At 50.6% G+C, this 26,478-nt stretch overlaps 1 protein-coding gene across 1 annotated transcript in view; it reads right to left on the minus strand.

Moving 5' to 3' along the window:
• The window catches only part of CUEDC1 (CUE domain containing 1), an 84,826-nt gene extending 73,294 nt beyond the window's left edge, over nucleotides 1-11,532 (minus strand). Inside the window, exon 1 of the mRNA XM_018064101.1 lies at nucleotides 11,463-11,532. The gene's annotated coding sequence lies outside the window, so the exon portion shown is untranslated. The remainder of the gene's footprint in view (nucleotides 1-11,462) is intronic.

Consider the following 26,478-nt stretch of genomic DNA (forward strand, 5'->3'; position numbering starts at 1 on the left):
AGTGGCAGTGGGGCCTTGTGGAGAAACACAACCACTCTGGGTAAACTGTGCCATGAGGTCAAAGGAAGTCTGAAAACACACCACCCTGTCACCATCCCTAAACTGGGTGGCTGGTCTGAGGGAGTCTTCCTGCAATCCCTCCCTCCCAAGTGGACTTCGCCTTCCTCTGGGGACCCCAGACTCAGCTCATGATCCAAAAGAGAGTCCGCAGAAAGGTCACAGAGAGTAGGTCAGAGAAGGATGTGCCCTGCAGCTCCCTCACAAACTCAGAGACAAACAGGGTGACTCCAGGACCTGGAAGCTTCCTTTTTCAGTTCTAGAAGAAGACAAGAGGTCCCCCAAAATGTACCAGGGGAACCAGGTACTAACTAACACAGGGAGGGTCCTGCCCCACCCCCTTCAAAGGGTGGAGTCGGAGTAGCCATTCACATCCCTAAAGATCAAAAATTATGTTTGTGTTGTCCAGTTGTATGGGATGAATTTTTACATTAATATCCTCAAAGTTATCACTGCTATGTATGAATTTCACCAGTGGTTTGCCATTTTAAAATGCGTGAGTGTACACTCAGTCACAACTGACTCTTTGCGACCGCATGGACTGTAGCCCCCCAGGCTCCTCTGTCCATGGAATTCTCCAGGCAAGAATACTGGAGTGGGTAGCCATCTCCTCCTCCGGGGATCTTCCCGACTCAGGGATGGAACCCTCCTACACTGGCAGGTGGATTCTTTATTATTCAGCCACCTGGGAAGTCCCATTGAAAACTGATGCATACCCAACCCCCAATCCATTTCTCTCATAGGGCCTATTCCTTCCCTAGAGCCTCTCAGGGCTGGAGAGGGCTGCAGATGGCAGTGCCACAGAGCCAGCAGCCCTTCCCGAAGCCCCCGGGGCCCCCCACCCTCGGCTCGAGCCACCGAGGCCCTTGTGTCGGCCCAGCTCTGCCCTGGGACGACACACACAGAAGGCCTCTGGTTTCCGTCAAATACCATCGCACCCACTCGCACCCGCTCTCATTTCCAAGATGAAAGCTACTAGGATGATCCGTTCTCTTATTAAGACAACTCCTGAGAAGAAAGTCACCCAAGTTCTCAATTCTCTCTCCTTTGAGCACAAGCCACTCCACGGCTCACCCCCATAGAGGTTCACAGAAATACAAAAACAAAGAATTTCCACTAACAAGCCCATCCTTCACCTTCCCTTTCACGTCTCAAGAATTTGCTATCCGTATCTATGGCAGTTTTCTAAGTTTCTGAAGCTGTCACAGCTGAGGGCTGGAACGGAAAGACAGGCTTCCCAACAAAATGTGATAGGAGAGCAAAGAGACACATGGCCCTTAAATCCACAGAGCAGCCCCTCACAGCAGAGAGCTAAAAGCCACCGAGAAAATGTCCTTCTCTGTCTCTGCCGGTGCTCTTCGGCTTTGTCCCAAACTTAGAAACAGCTGTTTCCCTATAACTCCAAAAAAAGCTCTCATATGCTCCGTCTCCTCATTCTTTCCAACACTGTGATCTGTACACTTAATCTACCACCAGGCTCAGCTTATCCCTCCCTCGACTCATCAAACAACAAGAGGAACAGTGGAAGAGCAAGAAGTACTGCACAGCAACACAGCCGTCTTAGAAACACCGTCTATAGAGTCAGCAGCCTGGCTTTCAGGGTTCAGACCCCAGTTCCTCCTTACCTGACTGTGTGCCTTTGGGCATGCTGACTTAGCCCTCTGAGTCTCCATCCCCTCATCTGGAAAGTGGTAAATACTACTGTACACATAGTGGGCTGAGTAAATAGATATACCCTCTTAAAATGCACAGAGAGGTGATTGGCATGCAATAAGTAGGTAACCAAAATGTAATTCTTGTTGGACCATCACAGCCAACTAACGCAACGCATGCATGCATGCTAAGTTGCTTCAGCCGTTCCAACTCTATGAGACCCTATGGACTGTAGCCCACCAGGCTCCTCTGTCTGTGGGGATTCACCAGGCAAGCATACTGGAGTGGGTTGCCATGCCCTTCTCCAGGGGATCTTCCCAACCCAGGGATCGAACCCGTGTCTCTTACGTCTCCTGTATTGGCAAGCGGGTTCTTTCCCACTAGCGCCACCTGGGAAGCCCCATCTAGTGCAATAGCGACTCTTATTACCAGCTCTGGTCAACAGATGTGTTCAAAATCCATTTGTTGTTGCGGGTACAATAACAGATTAAACTCAAGAAAAGTACAAACCAAGAAATTAAGTGATCTGCTCAGAATGACAGTCCACACCCAGTAGAGCTCAGACTGGATCTCTCATCTTGGACTCTGAATCACACACTCACAAATTTCACACTCTAACAAGCTCTCTCCCTCAGGCACGGAAATTTGAGAAGTCCCATGGATCAGCATCAAAAACAGATTTCAATTCTGTAAGCCCCAGAGAGTGGCAATATCACAAGGGAATGTTGCAGGATTTGCCAAACAAAATTAATTTCCATTTGTTTTCATATTCCAAGAAAATATACCAAAGCAGCCTTATGCCACCCCATCAAAAGTGTCAAAAGACCCCTAAAGGCCAAGGATGACACCCCCCTCAACAATATTTCAGCCTCCCTTGGGAGGCTCCCAGGCTGTCAGCAATTTGCAAAAAAGGTCAGTGCAAATCATTTGGGAAGGCATTTGTGCTGGCCTGGCCTAAGACCTGTGGACTTCTGCCAAGCCCATAGTTTTTAAAAACATGCACTGTCTTCACCCTTGATAAACAGCAGCCAGGCTACAGAAATATTTCCATTACATCCAAAAGCCTGCTTGCCATCACAACTCATTGAAATGGATGTTTCCAATTTGAGGAGAGTTCAACAAAAACATCGAAGAACTCCCCAACCTTTCCAGCAGAGGTAACCATTCTGGCATTTAGGAAACCTCTAAACACTATAAAGGGTGTCTGTGGACACAGATTATTTGTTAAATACATGCCCTCATGCCCACAGTCTAACTATATCTAATACATGGATTGAGCCCATTTCTTCCAGCTCTTTTATGAATATTTATGCATTAGATTTCTACGCAAGTACTTTCACCAATGCTCTTTGTGTGTTTCAAGACTGTGATTAAGTCACTGCATGGCCATGCTGGAGAAAACTAGTATTATAAAGAGCTTAGCACTATAGCCCTGGCTCTAACAGCAACTAGCCACTGATGATGATATGATTTCATGAAATGAGGATAATAACAAATGGCAGCAGTAGCTAACATTTATTGAGAACTTGATTTGCCAAGCACTGTGCTAATGCTTATCGAGTATTTGATCCTCACTAGCAACAGTTAGCAGAGAAGGCAATGGCACCCCACTCCAGTACTCTTGCCTGGAAAATCCCATGGACGGAGGAGCCTGGTAGGCTGCAGTCCATGGGGTCTCGAAGAGTCGGACACGACTGAGCAACTTCACTTTCACTTTTCACTTTCATGCATTGGAGAAGGAAATGGCAACCTACTCCAGTGTTCTTGCCTAGAGAATCCCAGGGATGGGGGAGCCTGGTGGGCCTCCATCTATGGGGTCGCACAGAGTTGGACACAACCAAAGTGACTTAGCAGCAGCAACAATTAGAGGATATTATCACTCCCATTGAATGGTTCAGGAAACTACGACTCAGAAATTGACTTAACTTGCCCCAAGAACACAGCAGCAACTAGCAAAGGTGGATACAAACACAGGCAGTCTGACTCAAGAGTTTTTAACTACATTCTATAGTTCTTTTTCAAGGTGCTTAATGACCCAGGGCCACAAATTCCTCTAGGAGCAGTCCGGATGATCTTCCAAATCCTTCCTGGCTTTAAAATTCAATGCTTCTCTCTTTCAGCAATAAAATGAATTTATGACTTGGAGAAATAAAATGCAATGGCGCCGTAACACTGCTCGGGTGGGAAGCAACATCTGTGTCTGCCGCACCCAGAGCCAGTCAGGGGAGGGAAGGCACTGATCTTCTGAGATAATGACGCCCTGGGAAACCACCAGGCTGGCCGCAAACTGTCTCAAGGAGAAACGACAGCTTGAAGGCAGCATCTTAAAGGATGCACCCACTCGCAAAAGTCTGCAGGTTCTCAACTATCAGCTCTAAAACCTTCATTTGTCTTTATTTTTTTAAAAAAGGGAAACTCAAACGCAAGAGAACACAAGTTGTAAGGATACGGGTGTAAGAAGGGGGCGGGGTGGTTTGTGGCACACTGACGCCTGGCTTTCCTCCGAGCTTGGCACCTGCTCATGCAAAACCCACTCCATCCAGGTAGTCTGTGTGTTACAGCTTCCATACAACCTCGCAGCCCCGGCTCAGAACTCCTGTAACTGTGCCGGCTTTTGCCCTACACACAGCTGCTGATACCGTCATAGGCTGCTGCCCGGTCCACAGACACAGAGATGCTCAATGGCTGCCTCCCCTGACTGTATCTCTGATTCATCTTCCTCCTCTCCCTGCTCAGCGCAGGAGTTCCCTGCCCGCCCACCTTGCCACTCGTGGCAGCCAATGGTGAGGCTCTCCCAGCAGCCTCCTCCTCCTCTCCCTCGCTCTAGCTCAGGCTCGCTCTCTCAGCTCCTGGTACAGCCTGAAACCGAAACTAATCTCAGACCTGAACAAAGTGAAATCATTTCCTAAGCCTGATCACCCTACATGACCGCAGAGGATCTTCTCATCAGAGCTCCAGATTTAGCGCGCTGGTTGCGGGAGGTAGGGGCGGGAAATAAACCCTTGTGCAGGTGCCTCCTAAATTCAATGCTCCCTTAATGAATAGGTAAGAAGCAAGAGACCCGCCATAGGGTTTTCGGCTGCTGATTTTCTTTAATTTGCACAAGTCCACTGAAATTCACCCCAGGAAGTAAACTTCACCACTCAGTATTCTAAATTCATTGTCCAGCACTGGCTCCTGTTTGGCTCCTCCTTAATCAGATTCTCTTCTGAGAGCAAGCCTTGTTCCTTTGGTGATCTCTGCAGCCATCTTGCTGAATGCAGCCTAGATAACTAGACCACATGCTTTTCCTAAATTTGAAAAATGCAGCCTTTTTATTTTCAGGCTGGGAACAACAAACTACAACAAACAAAAAAAGGCAAGTCATCATCAATGAACATAATGTCCGCCCTTGATATGGTTTCAAAAGAATCAGACACATTGAGAAAAATCCCAAACTGTTCTGTCCGTCATGCTTGCCCCCAGCACACTTTTGGGTGCCTCTCTCTGTTGCTGGGGGCATCGGGTAATGATTCAGTTGCTGGCTTAAGCAACACAGAATTGAAAAGGGAAACGCACTGGCCAACAAGTGTTTGGTAAAAGAGAAATAACTTTTGGGTGGTCTGCTATTTACTCTTCATCCAACCAGGTTTACTGAAGGCCCTCGAGGGGCCTTCTAGGTGCTGGGCCAGGAGGGTGAGCAGTGTGGGTGACAGTCACTCAGCCATGTCCGAGTCTGTGCGAGTCCACAGTGTGCAGCCCACCAGGCTCCTCTGTCCATGGACTTCTCCAGGCAAGAATGCTGGAGTGAATGAGATGACTGCTAGCTCCCACTGGGCCATTTCAGAACAGTTTGTGAGGAGGAGCTGAAGCTCTTTTCTAGCGCCAACAGCCAGACAGCCAACTCCTTGCGGGTTCCTGCAGCCCTCTTCACAAGGCATGGACTCTACCCGGTAGGGCTGTGGGGTGCCCCCAGAGTGCACCCCCTCTGACAGGGATCAACGCAGGGCAGCACCCAGCTGTGGGTAGATGTGGTTTGTGTCTTGGCTCATTAATGAATGACCCACTTAAGGAGGCAGACATTCTTCAGTCACTTTAACAGGAAAATGAGGGGTTAGGCCAGATCTGAGCGACATTCTAGCTCAAAAATTCCAGCTTGTATTCCCCTCCCTGTGCTGAGCTGACACAGATCTCGAGGGGCCTCTACTTCATCTTCCTGTCTCCAGATGAAACCTCTTAAACCACAAAGACAAATGGAACTTGCTCCCGTTGCTCAAGACCTTCGGGGATGGCCATTCCCCTCTGCTCCTGAGTCACTTGTCCTCACATCCCGTCTGGAATGTTGGCCTCAGATCTTACTTAAGTCCTTTCTCTGCAGTTTACATTCATTCGCTGCTGGTCCTGCTTCTAAGTATGGAGAGACAGGAGTGAATCACTGTGTGCTGAGCGATAACGCTGACAAGACTTTTATTTTTTCTGCAGCACGTTCGCTCAGGCAATAGAGGAGGTGACTATTAAAAACACAAAGGTACCAAGGGAGCCAACTAAGGCAAGGGTGCTGTGGGATCCAGAAAACTCGACTCTACTGAGGAGTTCACAGAGTGGAGCAGCGATATATACTCTGACCAGATCAAAAGGCTGGGGGCAACAGCCCCTTTAACCTTCACTCAGCTCAAGCACCCTCTCCAGCAGGAAGCCCTCCCTGCCCAGCTCCTCCTCTGGCTGCCAAAGCATCTGGCTCTTCAGCACTCATTTCAGCGCAGCGTTCACCATGGCAACTGAAGTTCTAGGCTGACATATTTGTTCCCCCCACCTAAACTGCAGGCATCTCTAAGGCAGGGTCATGTCTCAGTGACCTCTGTGCTCAGGCTCAGGCTCCAGGAGCGAGTCTGGCCCTCAGCCAGTGGTTCTCAGTAAACGGTGCTAGGCTGAACCCTCAGCACATCCCAGCGACGCCTGCGCGTTGCAGTGTCAGTCAGCCCTTCACTAGGAGCCCGTCACTGCTCCAGCTGCTCCAACCCCACCACCCCACCATCCCCGCCTCTCAGCCCTCAGCTCAGTAGGGGTCTCGCTCAGACTTTCTCGAAAGATGTGAGCTCTGTAACCAAGCCTTCTGGGTTCAAATCCTGGCTCTGCTACTCTCCAACCATGCAATCTTGGACGTGGTACTTAACCTCCTTCTGTCTCCGTTTCTTCACTGAAACGTAGATTTAACCTTTCATAGGATCTTGTGAGGATTAAATGAACTGATGCATGAGAAACACTTGGAAAAGGGTCTGACCCACAGTGAGTGTTGAGCGAGGCTGGAATTATGATGTCCCAAGCCTACGGCTTCATAGAAACCCCGACCTGCTTCTACTCTGGACTGTCATTGAGCCTACCCACCCCCACACTAGACCCCCTTCCTTCAGAATCAATTGTTAACAGTAATCTAAAAAGCCAGTCAACCCTCTTTACTAATTATGCTCCTCACCCCCTCACCCCACCGTCACCAGTTTAGAAGGGAAATTTTCCAAAGAAAAGGGAGGAGAGTTAGTTCCACAGCAGGGTTATGAATGCTGAGTCATTCTGCCCCCAGTGATACTTCTCTGTCATCACCCTTGACACTTCAGGCTCATCTCCCCACTGTGTGTTCCCCTCTGCTCAAAATTTAAGCCTCACCCCACTCCATCCCACATCTCCAAAAGCCAGCCTCAGCCTCTACAGTTTTTACCAAAGATCTTATTTAATAATAAGATGCCTCGGAATGTTAGCACCCAAGTGCAGAAATAAGAAAGAAGAATGATAATAATAGTTTCCACTCTAAAAGAAGACTTGCTCTTTGTCTGGCATATTATCTCCTTTCACTTTTTTCCAAAGCTGAGAAACTGAAGGACCTACAAAGTCATAGAGTAAGATGGAGAGCTGGGAGTGCAACGGGGAAAATGTATGTAACTTCAGATCCTACACGCTAAACCACAAAGCCATTCTAGAAATGGACACGGAGTGGCAGATGTCTCCTAGGGGTGGAAGTTAGAGAGATTTGGAGCCTTTTTATCCCACCAGTCATTCCTCAGTGCATTTCACAGTTTATGAAAAGGGAGTTTGTGTGGACAGGCATTGTTACTGTATCTGTCATTTATGACCTGTTTTAAAGAAGAGAGCAATAGCTGGATTATTCAGAATCTATTACATTGTTCAGACACATCAGAGAGGCCTACTGGGAGGCTGAAAGCAGAGGCCATCAGGGAACTGAGTGAGCCAGCACAACCAGCATCCTCGCCAACCCATGGCAGCCGCGGTGGCGGCAGGCAGACTGGTCCTGGAACCTCTTGTCACCACCGCAGGACCCTTACAGCCCGCCTACAAAATAACTGTCAAGTCCCAAGTTAGGGACCTCCCGCTCGACCAGAGCACCCCCAGGTCCTTTACGGTTCTCACTTCCTGAAAGCATAAAAGCCAAAACAAACAGAGGCTTCACCTCCTTCCAGGGCACCTTGCATAGTCGAAGCGGATTCTTGCTCCCAAGGCTCTAGAACACTCTGGCCTATCCTGCTCATTGCCAGATCAGGGGAAATCTATCAAGGCAAAGTACAGATAGGAAACCCTGAAGGAAGAAACAAGTCTAAGTGCTTCTATCTGCTCAACACTGTGTCTGTTAGTCAAAGAAAAACCTCCATGAACTACCATTGTCTGGGTCCACTGGGACCTAAGAAAGGCTTCTCAATACCAAGCAGAGAAGCCACAGATGGCAGACCCTGCTAAAGGCTCTTCCAGATCCCCAACAAGGGTGATACCACCAAGGCTTGGGCAGCAGCCCAGGACTCAGAGAGCTCTGGTTAAGAAAGAAAAGGCAGGCCTGGTCTCCTTGCGGACACACTGGGGATGGTGACAGCCATTCCTTCTGGCTTGCTCCCCCTTCCCTCGTCCATAAGATCTAAGGAACCTGACGTGAGTTTGAGCAAACTCTGGGAGATAGCGAAGGACAGGGAAGCCTGGCGTGCTGCAGTCCATGGGGTCTCAGAGTTGGACCTGACTTAGTGACTGAACAACAAGGAACCTAAAGTACCTCAATCCTGGCCTTGAACAACTCTGCACAAAGACCTCCTCAAAAGGAGGAGTGTCCTGGGCCTTCCCTGGCGGTCCAATGGTTAAGACAAAATGGGGCGTGGGGTGGATCCTGGTCAGGGAACTAGGATCCCATGTGCTGAGCTGCTCAACCAAAAAGTGAAAAAAAAAAAAAAAGGAGAAGTGTCTTTCACACTTACACTCTCCACTGAAGCACATTCCACCACTTCAACCCTGCTCCCCCAAGAATGAGATGGGACTCTTACAGCGTCTGACTCCTATTTTATTGTGACAGCATCTCTCACCCTAATCCCTCTGTGCTGTGCTTAGTCGCTCAGTCGTGTCTGACTCTTTGTGATCGCATGGACTGTAGCCTGCCAGGCTTCTCCGTCCAGGGGATTCTCCAAGCAAGAGTACTGGAGTGGGTTGCCACTTCCTCCTCCAAGGGATCTTCCCGACCCAGGGATCAAACCCAGATCTCCTGCACTGCAGGCAGACTCTTTACCATCTGAGCCACCAGGGAACTCAAAGTGAAAACTGCTCAGTTGTGTCCGACTTTTTGCAATCCCATGGACTATATAGTCCATGGAATTCTCCAGGCCAGAATCCTGGAGGGGGTTGCTGATCCCTTCTCTAAGGGATCTTCCCAGCCCAGGGATCAAACTCAGGTCTCCCACATTGCAGGCAGATTCTTTACCAGTTGAGCCACCAAGGAAGCCCCTAATCCCTATATTTACCTCTAATTCAGCAGTTCTGTGGCGTTGGCCTAGTTAGCGCCCAGAGCCTTCTCACCACAAAAGCAACAAAATCAGCCCCTGGAGAACGGCCACCCCACTGGCCCCCATTCTCTGGCTCACTGTCAGGAGTTGGGATCCGGTTCAGAGTTTCCAGGTCTCCATGGCCACAAGCCCAGAGTTGCATCGGAAGGTCATGAGAAAAGCCCTCTTGAGAGATCTGCTCTTCACACCCTGGAACTATTCACTGACTCAACACAAAAGAGGGAACTGTTCTGAACCACCTAGGCTGAACCACAGAGTCGAGATTTTAACAGGGGTCCCAGTTGCAAGGGGCACAGTGACCCTCTGATACTGCATACAAAATGTGTCCCTGCACACCTGCCTGTGTCAGAGGGAGGGAGAGGGGAGTTAGAGCTTTCACCAGATCCTCAAAGAGGCCCATGACCCCTACCTCTGGCCCCAATCTCCACCCCTCCCCCCCCACATTATCATCCCTGGGTCATGTTAGTTGCCCAGGGTCTTTCTCCTGTCTAAGGATGTGTCCAGGCCTGAGGCCCCACTCCTGGTCCCTTGCCTCCTGCTCCTTCTAGCTGCAGAAGGTGGACTGGGGCAGGAGTGGGAGTGAGTTCAAAGCCAACCCTCCCACACACACCTTCCAGCTTCCTGGTGACCTGAGCCGGGTTTCTCTCTCCATCCCAGAGATGCTATCCTTCATGCAAACAGAGGTCCCAAAGACCTCATCCGCCAACAGCAGAGAGGGCCCCATTTCACACTTAATTCCTTGCCACCAAATCTCATGGTGAGACGACTCCCTCTCTGAGAACTCCTGGCATCCCTCACCTCCTTCAGGCACACCTGGCCAGCTCCACCCAGGCTGGCAAGGTGAGCATGCGTGGCAAGGAAAAGGAAGGAGAGGCTCAGGCACCTCCCTGAGTCCTTTCTCCTGAACCGGGTGGCTCAGGGTTTTCAGGAAGCCCAGCCAACCGGAGGGCTTACTCCCGGTGCTCAGCAAGCCCCTGCCTGAGCGGTAGGAGGGGAGGGAGGTGGTCCTGTCTCCTAGGTCACCCCTAGGATAACTGAAAAATTCCCAGTCGTTCCCCCTCACCCTCCACTCTCACCGAAAGGAAGAAAATTTAAAAGCTTCCTCTGCTGACATCAGATTCCTCTCCAGGAATTTCCTTTCAGTGTAAATTTCTTGGAACGAAAACTTCTTTCAAGGGGAAAAGAAACGGACAAGCCCGTGCTAGGTGTAAAAGGAACAATGCATGCCGCAAACGGAGAGGAAAGGATGAATTAGCGCCAACACCACCCCCCTGGAGCTTAGAGCCCGGGGCACCGAGAGCCGGAGGGGCGGGGGCCGAGGGGCGGGGACGGCGCCCGGTGAACTTTCCCTGGCCGAGCCGCGGGAGATGCAGCTCCCGAGGGACCGGGTGGGACCAGAGAAAGCGAAGCCGACCCCGGCGGGGGCAGGAAGCGCACCTCCCCTTTTCCTAAAAGGAGCTCAGGCCCCGGCAGACGCCCCCCGCCACCGCCCCGCCGCCCCCTGCCAGCCGTCGCCAAGCAGCCGGCTCCCCCCAGCCCGGGCCGAGCAGGGAGGGGCGCCCACACAAAAGGGGCAGCGACCGGGGAAGGGGCTCCGGGCGGCGCCAGCTCGCCGAGGCCTGGCCCGCCTTGCCCGCGCCGCCCGCCCGCCCGCCCGCCGGCGACCACCCGCCCGCCGGCGACCACCCGCCTCCTCGCGCGCTCCCCTCCCGGCCCCCCGGGTCCCCGCGCGCCCGCGGCCCGGGAGGCGGTGGCGGCGGCCCGGGAAGGACGCGGAGCCGGACCCGCCGCGCGAGGCTGGGGCGGCGCGGGCTCCCGGCGGCCGCCCCGGGAATCAAACTCGCGCCCGCCCGACCCTCGCGGCGGCGCCTCGGCGAGCGGGCCTGGAAGGTGGGGCCGATGCGCGCGCGGGCCGGGCGGCGCCGGCGGGGGCGAAGGGGGTCTTACCGAGCAGCCGCGCGCGTCCGCTCCCCGCGGGCCGGAGGGGCCGGGGGCTGGGGGCGGGGCGCGGCCCCGCGGCGGCGGCGGCGGCGGCGGCGGGCCCGGCGCGGCGGCGCGGCCGGGGCGCGGGAGGCGGGGAAAGCGAGGCGCGGCCGGCTTCCTAGCGGCGGGCGGCGCGAAATGCAGCTGTCCCTGCGCGGCCGCCGCGAGGCCACAAGTGGGGCCGCGCGGGGAGGAGCGGGCCTGCGGGCGGGGCGCGGGCCGGGCCGCGGCCCCCAGACCCTCTCCGCGGCCGGCCCCTCGGAGAAGGGAGAGTAGCGGGGTCGGGGGCCGCCAGCGACGCTAATCGCAGGGGCTGGGAGTGGGGGGGGGGGCCCGGGCAAAGACGAGGCGGATCCCCGGGGACCGACCCCCGTGGCAGCCACGGGGACTCCCGGCTGGAGGGCCGGAGGACGCGATCGGGGAGCCTCGGTCCCCCGGGCCGCGCGGGGCGTCTTGCGCCTCCCTGCTCCAGGAGCGGCGCCGGGAGGGCGCACCCGGGAGAAGGTGGGGCGGGAGACCCGAGACCTCAGCTGGGGGTGGGGGGACCTAAAAGCAGGGCTGCCCAGAGGGTGTGGCCGCGCCTCTGGGGCCTGGGACAGCTGAAGTGGAGAGGAGGGCGGCCCCCGGGGTATTAGCATTCAGGAGAGGAAACAAAAGGTTGAGATCAGAGGAGATCAAGAAATCAAAGTTATTACCCATTCACACCATTGGATACCACTTGTCATCTCCCCACCTCCTCCCCAGCATACCAGGTCACCTCAGGGACGTCTGAACTTTTTGAAAAGATCTCCCAGGGAAGAACTTGTTTCATAAACGGGAAATCAGCTTGGGCTCTTCCTTTTCCACGTGTTTTAGTTTCACATCCTAATTGGGGGATGGGGGTAGGGCGCGTCAGGTGCCAAGCATCCTGCTGCGAAGAGGCGCTACCTAAGGAAGGGATCTGAAACCCATGAAGGGCAGTTCCAGTCCTGCCCCCCGGGCAGCTTGCCAAGGACCCGCACCCTCCTCCTGGACAACCTGCCTTAGAGACCCACTTGCCCATCTGGGTACAGATCTTAGAGAACAGCACCCCCACTCCCACCAACCAGGGCTTGCAGTCCCCTAGCCTGCTGAGACAAGGCTAGAGGACTCTGTGCTAGCCACAGAGACATCCGAAGGTAAAAACCACAAACCAGAGTGCACCAGACACCCATGTGTCTCCATCATTTGCTTGTCGAGGGTGTTTCTTCAGCAGGTTGGGAACCTGGGAGGGGGAGCAACCTCAGAACCTTCTGGGGAGGCCCGTTGTTGACTAGCCTGTCGAGTTGAGCTCCAGGGCCAGGTTCCCAGACTCCTCTGAGGACCTCCTCTCTCCCACCCACCTGTCCCCAGGCCCCTTCACGCCGTGGTATATTCAGTTTGGGGGGCCCTTCAAACTCCTAGAGGTGGTCCCCAGACCCCAGGTTAAAGATCCTTAATCTAGACAGACTGACCCATGCCTCCGTGATGACTCCTGTCTCCTTTCCCAAATCCTCTCCGCTAGATTATGTTACACTTGCCCAGGGTGCAGTTCATCTGCCACTTCTCTGCTTACTGGTGAGATCCTGCTGCAGTTCCTCTTCCTGTTGCCTTGGCATTTTGGAGCTGGGAAAATGCATCTGCAAAGTTGAAGTTCTGGCTGTTAGGCAAGTGCTCACGGAATCTTTTCATATATTATTCATATAGTCATCAGATGAAACTGATCACTGTGATGGTGGCTCCTCCTTGAAGAATGCTTCTTAGGCATTGGTAACATACGCTTCCTTTCCGGGCTCTCTTCCAGGAGGCTTTCTCTCAGACTGCTTCCCTGCCTCTCACCCGCACTGGGTAACCTCCCTTGCTCCCACCACTGCCTATGAGCTGAATGTTTCCCAGGATACCAGGCCAAACCACCCTCCTGGGCTCTAGCCCCACACACCCAGCTGCCTATGGAGGCTCCTCACCTGTGGGACCCTCGGACACCCCAAATGCGAGGAGGCAAGAGGCCCAGAGCATTTCCTTCCCTCCCCGTTCCATCTGGCCTCACAGCTGGAAACCTCAGTGCGCCGTGTCCTTGCCCTGTGATCTACTGGTTATCAAGTCCTGCTCCTTCCTCCTCACTCTCCTGAGCTGTGCTGTGCTCTGTCGTTTCTGTCGTGTCCGACTTTGCGACGCTATGGACTGTAGCCCACCAGGCTCTGTCCATGGGATCCTCCAGGCAAGAATACTGGAGGGGGTTGCCATGCCCTCCTCCAGGGGATCTTCCTGACCCAGGGATTGAACCTGAGTCTCCTGCATCGCAGGCAGAGTCTTTAACGCTGAGCCCCCAGGGAAGCCGCCGCCCTCTTCTACTCCCTTAGTTTCCCTGCTCGGCCCTGGTTCAGGCCCCCGCATCCCTGCGCATCACAGTGCAGGAGAGAGCCCTTGGCTTTCAAGCCCTTGCCCTGCTGCCTGCCTCAGGAGACCTACCGGTCCTTTCCCTCTCTCTCTCTTTACTTCATACCTACAAACGCTACAGAATGTGCCCTGATAAGAAACCCTTACCCCAACCTGCCCTCAGGCCGTTGCCCTATTTCTCTCTTGCCTGTTTATCAGTTAACTTCCTCTGAGAAAAAACCAACCTTGCATCCCCTCTCTGCTTCCTCAGTCCCTTTACAACCCTCAGAATCCAGCTTAGTTCCCCACCATTCCAGAGTCACCTTTTTCCAGGAGGCACCAGCCAGCTTGCAGTCATTTCAACCCATGGGCCTCCTCCCCACCCCTCTCTTGCCACAGAGGTGCTCTGACCACCTTCTTGAGGAAGCTCTTAACCCAAGGCCTCCGTGGTTTTTCTACCAATGCATTCCTTCAGTTCTTCAGCTCTGCCTGCCCCAGAGACATTTCTAGGGCACGGTCCTCTCCACTTTTCCATAAATCTCGCCATGCTCTCATGGACACCAAGCCCTGATCACCCCACCTGTTGCTGCTTGACTCTGGGTTGCTTAACTCCGTCTGTGCCTCAGTCTCCTGATGGGTATTTGGGGCTCACAACAGTGCCTACCTCAAAAGACTGTGGGGAAGATAATACAAATTCACACACGTGACGTGCCCAGAACATTGCCTGACACCTTAAATATTCGAGTGCTGGTGTCGGTACCCATAAGGAGTGTGTTGGACTTTGCTGGCGGTCCAGTGGTTAAAACTCTGAGCTTCCACTGCAAGGGGGGCAGATTCCATCCCTGGTCAGGAAACTAAGATCCCACCTGCCCCGTGGCACGGCCCAAAAAATAAATCTAAAAATTTTTAAATTAAAATATAATGTTAGGAAAAAAAAAGAGTGTGTTGAATGTCCGTTCCTGGGCCTGCTGCCTCTCATGAACTCCTGGTTGGACAGGCTGCCCCGCAGCCACCTCCCCTTCAGCATGGCAGCTCTGGGATCCTTCATCTCTGCCTCTCCTGTGGCAGAGTCTCTGCCCAGAAGAGCGCACCTCCCATTCATCCCAGTTACCACTTCACCCACCACCTTCCTGCTCCCCCACTTGCACCCCCCCAGGTGCCTCTGGCACTTCCCTTGAACCCTCTTGCCCTGCATAACAGTTTGCCCCCACGGACTCCTTCTGTCCCACCTGCCGGCCTCTATAGAGCGTATGGTATTGTGGCTGAGCTCAACGAATGAGCTTCTGGGAGGTCAGTCGTTGTCTTCTGTCTCAGAGCTCACGCCTTCCAGCCCAAGGCCTGGCTGCTCCCATGAGTGTGTAAATATTTGCCAAAGGACTGACTTGCGACGGGTCGTGAGACCTGCCTGGTATGCCCTTAATAAAACCAGGTCTTCCCTTCGCTGGTAAATGTTTGTAAGGTCCCAGGAGCCCTGCCTTCCTGTACGGAGACTGTCAGCTTCTCCTCTACAAGGTGATCGGGTGGAGATTTTTCTTGTTTAGTCCCTCAGTGATGTCCAACTCTTTTGTGACCCCATAGACTTCAGCCTGCCAGGCTCCTCTGTCCATGGCAAGGATACTGGAGTCGGTTGCCATGTCCTTCTCCAGGGGATCTTCCTGACTCGGGGATCAAATCCCCACTCCCTGCAATGGCAGGACAGGCTCTTTACCATTCAGCCACCTGGGAAGCCCCAGGTGTGGAGATTAGGTGTAGATAAATGGAATTCTGTGCAACGATTAAAATGATTTTTAAAGACTATTAGATGTGGGGTTGGGAGGTGGGAGGGAGGTTCAAGAGGGAGGGGACCTACGCACACCTAGGTTGCTTCATGTTGATGCACGGCAGAAACCAACACAATATTGTAAAGCGATTATCCTCTGATTAAACATTTTTTTAAAGGAGAAAAAAAGAATATTACATGTCTAGGAAACTATTCAAAATATTTTATGGGAAAGGTAGGCTACAAAACAGTATATTCGGAATCTGTGGCGGTTCATGCTTCCACTGCTGGGGGTTCAGGTTCAATCCCTGGTCAGGGAAGTTCCACATGCCTTGTGGTGCAGCCAAAAAAAAGGAAAGAACAGTATATGCAATATGAGGCTATTTGGTTTATTTGGTTATAGGTCTAACTATTTGACTGTGTGGATCACAATAAACTGTGGAAAATTCTGAAAGAGATGGGAATACCAGACCACCTGACCTGCCTCTTGAGAAACCTATATGCAGGTCAGGAAGCAACAGTTAGAACTGGACATGGAACAACAGACTGGTTCCAAATAGGAAAAGGAGTACGTCAAGGCTGTATATTGTCACCCTGCTTATTTAACTTCTATGCAGAGTACATCTTGAGAAACACTGGGCTGGAAGAAGCACAAGCTGGAATCAAGATTGCCGGGAGAAATATCAATAACCTCAGATATGCAGATGACACCATCCTTATGGCAGAAAGTGAAGAGGAACTAAAAAGCCTCTTGATGAAAGTGAAAGAGGAGAGTCAAAAAGTTGGCTTAAAGTTCAACATTCAGAAAACGAAGATCATGGCATCTGGTCCCATCACTTCATGGGAAATAGATGGGGAAACAGTGGAAACAGTGTCAGACTTTATTTTGGGGGGCTCCAAAATGACTGCAGATGGTGATTGAAGCCATGAAATTAAAAGACGCTTACTCCTTAGAAGAAAAGTTATGACCAACCTAGATAGCATATTGAAAAGCAGAGACATTACTTTGCTAACAAAGGTCCGTCTAGTCAAGGCTATGGTTTTTCCATTGGTCATGTATGGATGTGAGAGTTGGACTGTGAAGAAGGCTGAGCGCAGAAGAATTGATGCTTTTGAACTGTGGTGTTGGAGAAGACTGTTGAGAGTCCCTTGAACTGCAAGGAGATCCAACCAGTCCATTCTAAAGGAGATCAGTCCTGGGTGTTTTTTGGAAGGACTGATGCTAAAGCTAAAACTCCAATACTTTGGCCACCTCATATGAAGAGTTGACTCATTGGAAAAGACCCTGATGCTGGGAGGGATTGGGGGCAGGAGGTGAAGGAGACGACAGAGAATGAGATGGCTGGATGGAATCACCGACTTGATGCACATGAGTCTGAGTGAACTCCGGGAGTTGGTGATGGACAGGGAGGCCTGGCGTGCTGTAATTAATGGAGTCGGACACGACTGAGCGACTGAACTGAACTGATATGACAACATGTTAACAATTATTGGATGAGGGTTTATAGATAACTTTTACTGCATTATGAATATTTTCCAAACTTCCTACCTTGAACATACATTCCTTTATAATCATATATATATGTAGCCTTCCAGATCATTATGTGTGGGGATTTCCCTGGTGATCCAGTGGTTAAGACTCTGTGCTTCCATTCCTGGGGGCATGGGTTTGATCCCTGGTGGACTCTAGCCAGGGAACTTAAATCCCACATGCCAAGAGGTGCAGACCCTCCCCTGCAAATCATTAGGTATGATTGGAAAGAGGAAAGTGAATATAAGTAGCTTTCCTTCATAATTTTGTCTAACTTAGGCTATTTCAATCCAGTTCCATGACCATTTTTGTTGACTTCCCATATGCCCATACTGAGATCCCAAAGATGAACAATATGTAGCCCCTCTTCACTCCCTCAAATCAAAGGGCAAGGTGGATTTGAAGCAGCTTGCAAAATAATACAAGGCAGAGGGTGACACTAAATTTAAGGTGTAAGTAGAGGACTCTGAGGCTACCCAGGAAGCAAATGGTTAATTCTCATGGAGGACCCGTCAGAGAAGGCCGCTTTGAAGAGGTGACTTTCATGCTGTGCCTTGGCAGATGAAAAAGGTTTTAACTGAGGACAAGGGTGTTCCTATCTGAGGGGCAGAGCATAAGAAGAGACACAGAGGTGAGGACACTGAAGCATATTTGGATGTGGGTGAATGTCCACGATGGCCGGAGTGTGGGGTAGGTGATGGATAATGTAGCCAGATGAAGCTGGAAAGGTGAGACTGCGCAGTGGAAGGCCTGGCGCACCACACCAAGGAATCTACAGAGAAGACACAAGCTTGAATCTAAAAACAGAATATCAACCTTCATTTTTATTTTCCTGACAATTCCAAGAGCGGAGACGGTGAAGTCCACCTCCACCGGTCCTGCACCAGATCAGCTGCTGGGAAAAGCCAGCTTGGAGTTAAGCATTTGCTACAAAGCATTCACAGAGGTTAGAGGTTCAATCCCAGCTTGAAGTAGCAGATTCCTTCTTCCTCCTGATCGCCCTCTAAACCCTTAGGTACAGTGTAGCGGCTAAGTGCCCAGACCTTCGTGCCAGTCAGACCAGGGTACTAGTAAGTTCCTGCTGTGTCTCTTTACAAGCTGGGTGACCTTGGGTGAATTACTTAACCTCTCTGAGTCCCTCATCTCTAAAATATCACCTTTCTCCTCACTAGATAAAAGTAATAATAATAAATTTTCTTGAACATTTACAATGTCTGGTCCTGTTTTAAGTACTGTTGCACATTTTAGCTCATTTAGTCTTCAGAAAAACCCCAAGGGGCAGGTGTTATTACCCTATCTATTTTACAGATGTGGAAACTGAGACAAAGGGAGCTCAGAAGTGTTCCCAGGATCCAACAATAAGTAGACCAACAGTCAGCCAAGACATGGCCCCAGCCTGTGTCTCTGGAGCCCATGCACTTCACTGTACTCCTGGAGATAATTACAAAAACTAGGGACTTTCCTGGTGGTCCAGTGGTTAGGAATCTGCCTTCCAATGCTCGAGACCCTGTTTACACTCTAGGAAACCGAGACGCAAAGAGATTAAGTAACTTGCCCAAGTTTCTTCACAGAGCCAGGAGAGGAGCTCAGGGGGTCTGGCTGCAAAGTCTGTTCTTTGTCACTCGGACACACTTCATGAATGATGACAATTTAACTTATTGTCATGCTTTTCATTTCAAGGGGGCTTCCCTAGTAGCTCAGCTGGTAAAGAATCTGCCTGCAGTGCAGAAGACCTGGGTTCGATTCCTGGGTCAGGAAGATCCACCGGAGAAGGTAAAGGCTACCCACTCCAGTTTTCTGGCCTGGAGAATTCCGTGGACTGTAGTCCACGGGGTCCCAAAGAATTGGACACAACTGGGCGACTTTCACTTTCATTTCAAGGAGGCCTGCCTGCAATCAATTTCATCCTGATGTTCAGATCTGATTCTCTCCAGGGATGGAGATCCATGGAGGATGTAGGGGATGGGACAGGATGTATATGCCTGGGGGGCTTGGGCAGCAGGGCAACAGGCGGAGCAGCCTTTGGGCCTTGCTGTCCTGGGGAGGGCTCCTTTGTGCTTTGGGGAAGGGACCCTTTGGAGCACCAGTAAATGGCCAGGAAAAGGAAGGAGAGGAAGCGGACACTACCTCTTTAGCCCCTGAGCCGGGCTCTGGGCACTAGGGGAAATGGCAAAAATGTCTTATTCTTCACTGGAAGAACCTCCTTGCGTGGAGCTGTACATACCGCAGCTAGTTCCAGGGTGGTGGGTGGAGGACCCTAACGGGCTGAGTGATGTCTTTGAAGGAGATTTCACTCACCAGGTGTCTCTTTGTAAAGGAATACACAAACCCCTCCCTGAAGCAGGGCTGAGCCCCTCAGGGCACGAGGACCCTGGGGCTATGGCAAGATGAGGTCCTAGGGTCCAGACCTTCAGCTCAGGTCCCGCACTTGAGGCTGTAAGGCCTGCTCCCCTTCGGGGGGAGGGAGTAGAGCCTGGGCTCAGTTCAGCTCCATTCCCCAGGGAACTGTCACACGGTGGTGGCTAGTCAGAGGCCCAGCGCAGCTGGCGAGAGGGGCACAGCTGCCACTGCAGGACCGCTTCACCAGAAAGCGAAACTGAGAGTTCAAGGAGCAGCAGGATGCACTAATTTCTTTACTTATGCAGTCATGGATCCTTTCTCTTTTCAAGAGCCTATAGATATGTATACATATGGGCTTCCTGTGGGGCGCTGGTGGTAAAGAACCCACCTGCCAACGCAGGAGACATAAGAGATGCGGGTTCAGTCCCTGGTTTGGGAAGATCCCCTGGAGGAGGGCATGGCAACCCACTCCAGTATTCTTGCCTGAAGAATCCCAGGGACAGAGGAGCCTGGCGGGCTACAGTCCACAGGGCTGCAAAGAATCGCACACAACTGAAGTGACTTAGCATGCAGGCACATGTACATATATAAATATATAGATATATTTATACATTATAGGTACATGTATTTTGGGCCCCAATGCATGGCTTGTGGGATCCTAGTTTCTTGACCAGGGATTGAACCCCAGCCACAGCAGTGAGCGTGCTGAGTCCTAACCACTGGACTGCCAGGGAATTCTCAACAGCTTGTAATTTATTATTATTGTTACTAATATTTATTTTGATGCATAGATTGCTCTGAATTTGGCCATTTGCTGACTCCTGTGTTCTTTTTAAAAATATATTTGAAAGTGAAAGTCGCTCAGTCACGTCTGATTCTTTGTGACCCCATGGACTATAGTCCATGAAATTCTCCAGGCCAGAATCAGTTCAGTTCAGTTCAGTCACTCATTCGTGTCCGACTCTTTGCTACCCCATGAATCGCAGCACGCCAGGCCTCCCTGTCCATCACCAACTCCCAGAGTTTACTCAGACTCATGTCCATCGAGTGGGTGATATCATCCAGCTATCTCATCCTCTGTCGTCCCCTTCTCCTGCCTCCAATCCCTCCCAGCATCAGTGTCTTTTCCAAAGAGTCAACTCTTTGCATGAGGTGGCCAAAATATTGGCGTAGGACTGATCTCCTTTAGAATGGACTGGTTGGATCTCCTTGCAGTCTAGAATAGTGGGTAGCCTATCCCTTCTCCAGGGTGTCTTCCCAACCCAGAATTCAGGATCTGCATTGCAGGCAGATTCTTTACCAACTGAGCTATGAGGGAAGCCCCCCCACCCCCAGTCTATTAACTTATATATTTGGATATACTAGGTTTTCGTTGTGGCAGGTGGGATCTTCAATCTTAGTTTTGACTTGTAGGATCTAGTTCCCTAACCAGGGGTCTAACCTGGGCCCCCTGCATTGGGAACATGGGGTCTTAGCCACTGGACCACCGGGCACGTCCCTCCTGTGTTCTTCTGATACATCCCATCTTTGATACATTCCCATCCTGACTTTCTTGCACAGAGACGTTTTCACCATCACTGTAAAGACTGCATCAGACCTCCATCGGTCCTAAATCTAGGGGGATGTGTTGATGATGAGGATATTTGAATGGTCTTAAAGTGTTTCTCCACAGACTTCCTATTAGTTGCAAGAGGGAAAACAATAATTATACAATGGAGAAACTAAGCAATGCCTTGACTGAGCGGTCGTCACCTTGAAGGGACAGAGGCTGTCATGTGCCTGCAGATATGATATCCCAAGGACACGCTGCCTCGGCAGGATTCCAGCTGAGAATGCATAATATCAATATAATCATGGGGAACATCAGACAAACACAAAATAAAGAATGTTCTTTTTTTTTTTTTTAAAGCAGGGGTCTGTAATTAAAAAAAAAAAAAAGCCAGCTATAAAAATGGCCTAGGTTTAAGGAGATTAAAAAGACAGGGCAACTAAATGCAACACCTGACCCTAAACTGGCCCTTGTCCTAGGATGAAGATGCTTGCTGTCAAGGACATAATCAGATCATAACTGAAATATGGGCTGTAGATTAAATAAAAGTATCATATAAGTGTAAATGTATAAAACTTCACAGAAGTACTCGGGGGTAAGGTTCATGATGTATAAAACCATGGAATGGTTCAGAAAAAAAAATTTAGAGGGAGCACACATGTGAATAAGCAAGGGATAAAATGTTAGCAATAGGTGAATCTGGTTAAAGAATATACAGGTGTCTCGTACTATTTTCACCTTTGCAACTTTTGTAAGTTTGAAATTATTTCCAAATAAAAGTTTTTCAAAACAGTTGCAGGTTCACTTTGTGGTTTTTGCTGCCCGAGCCCTAAAATCAACTTTTTCTCCAGTAGAGCCTGGGGATCAAGAATATTTAAGCACATTTTTTATTTTTATTTTCATTTTGTTATTTTTTTTTTAATTTTTATTTTTTGGCTGCACCACACAGCATGTGGGATCCTAGTCCCCGGAACAGGGATCGAACCTGTGAGCCCTGCATTGGAAGCACAGAGTCTTAACCACTGGACCACCGTGGAAGTCCCTAAGAACATTTTTTTAAAAAGTAAGCCATATATTGGGAGAAAATATTTGCAAATAATATGACTGATAAGGGATTAGCCTTCAAAATTTACAGTTTATGACACTTAACAGCATCAAAACAAACAGCCCACTCAAAAAATGGGCAGAAGACCTGAATAGACATTTCTCCAAATGGCCACACATGAAAAGATGTTCAACATGGCTAGTTATTAGGAAAAGGCAAATGAAAACTGTGATGAGATATCATCTCACACTGGTCAGAATGGCCATCATCAAAAAATTCACAAACATCCAGTTCTGGAGAGGATGTGGAGAGAAGGGAGCCTTGTTGCACCGTTGGTGGGAATGTAAGTTGGTACAGCTACTATGGAGGCTCCTTAAAAAACTAAAGATAGAGCTGTCATATGACTCTGCAGTCCCACTCCTGGGCGTACAGCTGGAGGAAAAACATGATCTGAAAGGCTGCAAGCACTCCAGTGTTCACTGCAGTACTGTTTACAACCGCCAAGACATGCTGCTGCTGCTGCTAAGTCGCTTCAGTCGTGTCCAACTCTTTGGGACCCCAGAGACGGCAGCTACCTAAATGTCCGTCGACAGAGGGATGAATAAAGAGGCTGTGGTACATACATACAATGGAATATTACTTAGCCATTAAAAGAACGAAATCATAGCATTTGCAGCAACACGGTTGGACTTAGAGACTGTCATACTGAGTGAAGTAAGTCAACCAGAGGAGAAATATTGTATGACACCCTTTATGTGTGGAATCTAAAAAGAAATTATACAAACGAACTTACAAATCAGAGAAAAGGACAGACTTAGAAAAGGAATTTATGGTTGGGGGAGGGGAGGAATAGTTGGGAGTTTGGGAAGGTCATGTACACTTATGTATTCAAAATGGATAACCAATAAGGACCTATTGTATAGCATTTGGAACTCTACTCAATGTTTTGTGCCAGTCTGGATGGGAGGGATGTTTGGGGAATATGTATCGCTGAGTCCCTTCGCGTTTCACCTGAAACCATCAAGACATTGTGAAAGGGCTAGGTGTGCCTGCGAGCTCCACCGTTTCAGTCGTGCCCTAGTGCGTCTTTACATCGTGCTGCGACTCTTAAGGACTGTAGTCCACCAGTCTCCTCAGACCATGGGATTCTTCAGGCAAGAATACTGGAGTGGGTTGCCATGCCCTCCGCCAAGGGATCTTCCCAACCTAGGATCCAACCCGCATCTCCTGGGTCATCCTGCCTTGCAGGCGGTTTCTTCACCACTGAGCCACCGGGAAAGCCCGTTAATCAGCTATACTCAAATACAAAATAAGAACTTGAAAAAAATCAACAACAACACAAATAAATGAGAAGGAAAAGCACCCCTACCATGTGGAACAGCACAACAGAAGGCAGGGAAATGTGAAGTATCAGTTCAGTCGCTCAGTCGTGTCCAACTCTTTGTGACCCCATGAATCGCAGCACGCCAGGCCTCCCTGTCCATCACCAACTCCCGGAGTTCACTCAGACTCACGTCCATTGAGTCAGTGATGCCATCCAGCCATCACATCTTCTGTCGTCCCCTTCTCCTCCTGCCCCCAATCCCTCCCAGCATCAGAGTCCTCTCCAATGAGTCAACTCTTCATATGAGGTGGCCAAAGTATTGGAGTTTCAGCTTTAGCATCATTCCCTCCAAAGAAATCCCAGGGCGGATCTTCAGAATGGACTGGTTGGATCTCCTTGCAGTCCAAGGGACTCTCAAGAGTCTTTTCCAACACCACAGTTCAAAAACATCAATTCTTCGGCACTCAGCTTTCTTCACAGTCCAACTCTCACATCCATACATGACCACAGGAAAAACCATAGCCTTGACTAGACGGATCTTTGTTGGCAAAGTAATGTCTCTGCTTTTCAATATGCTATCTAGGTTGGTCATAACTTTTCTTCCAAGGAGGAAGCATCTTTTAATTTCATGGCTGCAGTTACCATCTGCAGTGATTTTGGAGCCCCCCAAAATAAAGTCTGACACTGTTTCCACTGTTTCCCCATCTATTTCCCATGAAGTGATGGGACCAGATGCCATGATCTTTGTTTTCTGAATGTTGAGCTTTAAGCCAACTTGTTCACTCTCCTCTTTCACTTTCAAGAGGCTTTTTAGTTCCTCTTCACTTTCTGCCATAAGGGTGGTGTCATCTGCATATCTGAGGTTATTGATATTTCTCCCAGCAATCTTGATTCCAGCTTGTGCTTCTTCCAGCCCAGCGTTTCTCATGATGTACTCTGCATATAAGTTAAATAAGCAGGGTGACAATGTACAGCCTTGACGTACTCCTTTCCTATTTGGAACCAGTCTGTTGTTCCATGTCCAGTTCTAACTGTTGCTTCCTGACCTGCACACAGGTTTCTCAAGAGGCAGGATAAGTGTAGATGATAGAAAGGGGAAATGGGTCTTCTGAAAAGCTAACCCAACAAATGGCCCCCAGGTAAGCCATAGGCTCCCCCGGGGGAGACAAACCGCAGCCCCCAGCATCTTCCCGAAAGCCTCTCCCCAATCACCCTCACGTGTGTGATTTAGAAATAGGATACAGCAAGCTGACAGATTCGGCCATCCTTCAAGGGGCCAACGTTATATTGGGAGGCACATCATAGACCTTGATTTTATGTGTTTACATAGAAGGGGGTACAACTTTCGTGCCTAGTGCAGAAAGCGAAGCAGCGTTGGAAACTTCCAGCCCGAGTGGAGCAGCGCTCCCTGTGAATGAGCACCCTCCCCCGACCAACCAGAATACAGGCGACATCAGCCAATCCCGACTCGGCAGTGCCCTGGTCGGGGCGGGGCTGACACGCCCAGAGTTGTTTGTTTGCCTCGGCTTCCCACCCGTCCGGCTCTAACCCTAGTCTACCCTCGGGAGGAAATCGCAGAGACGAGGCCGGCAAAGTAGATTTGGCCAAACTGTGGAGGGCATCGGACTTTGGGTACTGCAGTAGGTGGACAGACCCAGCCCTGCAAAAGCCACATTTTCTGCGAGCTATGCAGGATGCCTCTCAGAGCGCTGAGTCCAGGATGCCTTCAGGAGAGCAGGTGGAGCCGATGAGGGTAGGTTCAGGGGTGAGCTCCAGGTCTGCGAAGGATGTCAGGTTTCTCCCCCACATCCTGCCTGGGTAGGTGGTGGCCCTCCTTTTCCTCTAGGGAAGGAAGGAGGTCAGGCCCGTGCCAGGCTCGCAGCAAGCTATAAGAAGAACTAACTCTTTGTTAGGATGGTTCGGTTGCCTAGGGAAACTGTACAGCCAGTTTCTCTGGATATAGTGAGTGCTGGTAAATGCAGTGAGAAGGAACTTCTCTGAAGCACGATGCACCATCCCAGAGAGGCACACATCCTGACATTTTTTCCAGGTCTCCCAGCCTGGCTATTTCCTTGGTGTAACTGGAGCCCTCCCTTCCACATATTCGGCAGGGTTCAGTTAGCTACGGTTTAGACGTGTCTCCCATCTAACTTTCTCATTCCCTGAGACGAGACTCCAGTTCCCATGCTGGATGCCAGCCCTCAGAATCTCAGCGTCTGAGATGGGGAAGTCACGCAGGAAGGCAGTCAGCTCCTATGCTCTTTGGGTGGACACAGTTGGTGCCTCTGAGTGAGCTGATGGTGCTGCTACTACAGAGGATATAGGACACCCAGGTGCAGGTGGGGGATATTGAATTTGAGGCTCTTTCCTCTCTATCAGGAGAAGGCACTGGCACCCCACTCCAGTACTCTTGCCTGGAAAATCCCATGGACGGAGGAGCCTCGTAGGCTGCAGTCCATGGGGTCCCTAAGAGTCAGACACAACTGAGCAACTTCACTTTCACTTTTCACTTTCATGCATTGGAGAAGGAAATGGCAACCCACTCCAGTGTTCTTGCCTGGAGAATCCCAGGGCCAGGGGAGCCTGGTGGGCTGCTGTCTATGGGGTCACACCGAGTCGGACACGACTGAAGCGATTTAGCAGCAGCAGCAGCCGCCTCTCTATCAGGCTTTGTACAAAGCACTTTACACGAATTAGATCTTCAAAATCTTTACTATATTGCAACTGCTATCCTCTTTCCTTCACAGCTGAGGAAACTGGGGCCACAGAGATTACATCTCTTGCCCAAGGTCACACATTTCCAACTGGCATAGCCTGGATTTATACCCCAGGCCTGCCAGATTCCAAGCCCCTGCTCTCAACTGCAACCCTGAATTACAGCACCTCCCAAGCTGTCCCTTATGCCAGGCCTCGCCCTGCTCTGAATCTTCTGGGGCCTCTCTTACCTGTGGCTGCTGTTTCCAGCCTTGGTGTTCGGAGCCTTGTGTTTCAGGCTTCCTGAACACTGGGACTCATTGATACACAAGGGCAAGTCGGCAGCAGGGTGCCATGGTCCCACA

This window comes from Capra hircus, chromosome 19, assembly GCF_001704415.2.
Source record: "Capra hircus breed San Clemente chromosome 19, ASM170441v1, whole genome shotgun sequence".
In the NCBI taxonomy this organism is placed as follows: domain Eukaryota; kingdom Metazoa; phylum Chordata; class Mammalia; order Artiodactyla; family Bovidae; genus Capra; species Capra hircus.